Source organism: Perognathus longimembris, chromosome 1 (genome assembly GCF_023159225.1).
Source record: "Perognathus longimembris pacificus isolate PPM17 chromosome 1, ASM2315922v1, whole genome shotgun sequence".
NCBI lineage: Eukaryota > Metazoa > Chordata > Mammalia > Rodentia > Heteromyidae > Perognathus > Perognathus longimembris.
The window spans coordinates 85,714,582-85,717,767 of NC_063161.1; positions in this window are offsets into that span (position 1 = coordinate 85,714,582).

Genomic DNA, 3,186 nt, shown 5'->3' on the forward strand with positions numbered 1-3,186 from the left:
TGGAACAGAAGAAAGGTCATCAACAGAAGTGTGAGTGAAATGTGGTGTTTACTTAATAGTAATACATGAACACTAGCTTACTGGTATTCACAAATGTATCATGGGAATGTAAAATGACAATGTTAGAAAAATGTAACATATATAAGCATACTCTGGGTTAGCCTTATGATTCTTCTGAAAATTAAAATTATTCCAAAATGAAGATTTTTCACAGTGTTAGGGATGGAATCCAAGGCTTTGTATATGCTATGGAAACACTCTAGCACTGAGCTACATCCCCAGCTCTAAAAGTTTAAGACATTATTAAAATATGGGGATATATATATATATAATTTTTACTCTTATTTTTTGCCAGTCCTGGAGCTTGAACCCAAGGCCTGCGCACTGTCCCTGAAACTCTTTGTGTTCAAGGCTAGTGCTCTACCACTTGAGCCACAGCACCACTTCCAGCCTTTTCTGAATAGTTTATCAGAGATAAGAGTCTTACAGACTTTCCTGCTTAGGCTGGCTTCAAACCTGGATGCTCAGATCTCATTCTCCTAAGTAGCTAGGATTATAAGCATGAGCCACCTGTGCCAGCTGGAAATTTAATTTTAATGGCCAGAATAGAGCCATGTTTCCTAAGCACCAGTCATTTACATGCAATCATGTTTTTGTTGCTATGTATTCAAACCATTTGTACTAACATTTTCTCTAAAGTGAATATTTTAAGACAATATAAGTTGGGTTGGTGATGTAGCTCAATGGTAGGACACTTATTTAGTATGTATAAACAAGCACTGGGTTTGATCATATAGCTATAGCTCGGTGGATTTATTCTTGATTTGTCTATTCTGTTCCCCTGATCTATGTTTGCTTCTATGCCAGTACCATTCTGGGTTTTTGTTGTTTTTGTTTTTTGTCATATATCACTCATTATGCCCTCAAGTAGCATGCTCAATGGGTCAGGGGGAGCTCTGTAAGAAGGATAGAGTCACTAACTCAATCATTGGCTTAAGAGTATGAGGTTTTAGAATAAAATCTTATAGCCTGGTGCATTTCTTCATTCCTGTTCATAGTTATCTCACTGTCCGCGCTACTATTGCCCCCTCAAGAGCTCAGGTTTCAGGAACCTGTATGGACAATGAGATCAACTGTTTGCTGCCAGGGACAACAGGGGTCTCAGAATCCAGAGTCTTGTTCTATGATACCACTCAGGAAAGCTGCCTGAAGTCAGGCAAAGAAGACTGCTGAGAATATGACCTTTCTATTGTTGGCCAGAAGGACTTGAGTTGCCTCAAAATGAAGTTGGCCATATTGTCTCCAAGGGTTGTTAGAAGGTCTTGGTGGTGTGAGGACCTAACTCAATTTAACTAGTGAGGCCTAATACAGCCCAACAGTCACTCAGTGCGTGCGTGCATTTTTGAAGTCCTGGCTGATACAATCTTACTGGAATGCTGCCTATAAGGGAGCACCCAAAGCGTAAGTGAGTCTGGCCAGGTGGATACGGCCAATCAACAGGAGATCACTACACAACCGGAGATCCCCTCCCTGAGCCCGCCAAAGACCTTGCGCGGAAAACCGAGGCGAGTGATAAGATGCTTTGAGCATCTACTGTAATTTTGTTGGTCGCCCACGAGTGACCTGACGTGACTGCAATTTCTCCTGAATGTTCACAACTTCATTGGGTCGTGTATGTAAATCTCAGGCCGGATACAAGCTATAAAAGTTAGCCTGTAAGACCAGAAGGGATCGCTCTCACTCCTGAGAGGGCCCTGGCCAGGTCAGTAAGGTTCCCAATGCTTGGTGCCGAAATAAAGCTTCCCTTGACTTTTGCATTTTGTCGGACTTGATTGTTTGATCACGGACCCTGAATTTGACGCGGTGGTCTCAAGTTCCTTTCAGGTGGGAAGTTGTGTTAGGGGCTAGCAATAGTAAAGCAGCCCAGCCACCTTTGCCCTTCCAGGAAGGAGCAGCCTAATCCCTCCCACCCCCACTAGTAAGGACAATAGCCGCAGTGTAACAATTCAACTCACATCTGCTTGCTTTGTGAGGGGACCCTGCAAACACTTGTTTACCAAACACCAGATATGAGCACCAATTTGGACTACAGTGATAGGTTAGTTCAAACAGATACTATGTGGCAGGTTGTAACTCCATTGGACTCCTGAGTGTGACCTGTCATGGCTATGCAGTTTCTCTGTGAGTCTTGTAACCTTATTGGCCACCTGCATGTGGCCCAGGCTTGACCATGTGGTATTTGCCTTTATAAACCCCAACTTGAGGGCTGCTGGGGGTCACAGTGTTAGCTCCTGCATCTGCCCAGGTCCCTGGCCGGTTAGTTCGCTTTTTGCTTCCCCAATAAATCCATCTTTTTACTTGATACTGTCTCTGAGTGGTGGACTCTTGGAGAGACGTGGAATCTCCTCCCTTGAGCCCGGTAACAGTTGTTGATATTGTCTGGAGACAAGGATATTCTGTAATCTGGAGGTGAGAAATTTAACAAGGGTGTTAAAAATTAGAAGCCCAAGTGAAACAAGCAGCAGGATTAAGAGCAGGGGACAAGAGGTATGTATAATGAAGCAGTCAGCCAAAGTTGTGGTCTGGTTGATTATCATCTCAGATTGGTCAAGTGGGGGCCTTGTTGGGGTGACAAAGTCACTGGTACATGGAGAGTATACCCAATTCTTGTCATGAGTTTATCCATCAGACCTGTTGTTCCAAATATTCATGGTGATCTGAGGAAAAACATGGCTCAGAACAAAACAGAAAGATTTTTAAAAATGGAGGCAAAGCATTTGTAATGTGAAGTCATGTGCTTTTTGTTCTTGTTTTAGAAAAACCAATTTTAAGTACTTGTTGCAACCTTCCTGAATTTAAACATTTCTCAGTCTTGAGATAATTGGGTAGCTTTATGGGCTTCCAGGGCATAAACTAAATACTGTAATAGCTGAAATAAATGTGAAAGACACCATTTAAATCTAAAGGCAGCCCTTAAAAGCAGCATATAAAAGAGTCAGAGACAAGAGATATCAATGATATGCTAAGTCAAAGATTCGAGCTCCCCGCTGCCTAGAGAGCTTTAATATCCCCAACAGTGTACCTTTTGGAATTAGCTACTTTTGGAAGGGCTAGACCAAGGGAGTCCAACTCAGGATCCTCCCAAGTGCTGAGATTTCAGGAATAAACCACCATGTCTGGCTTGAC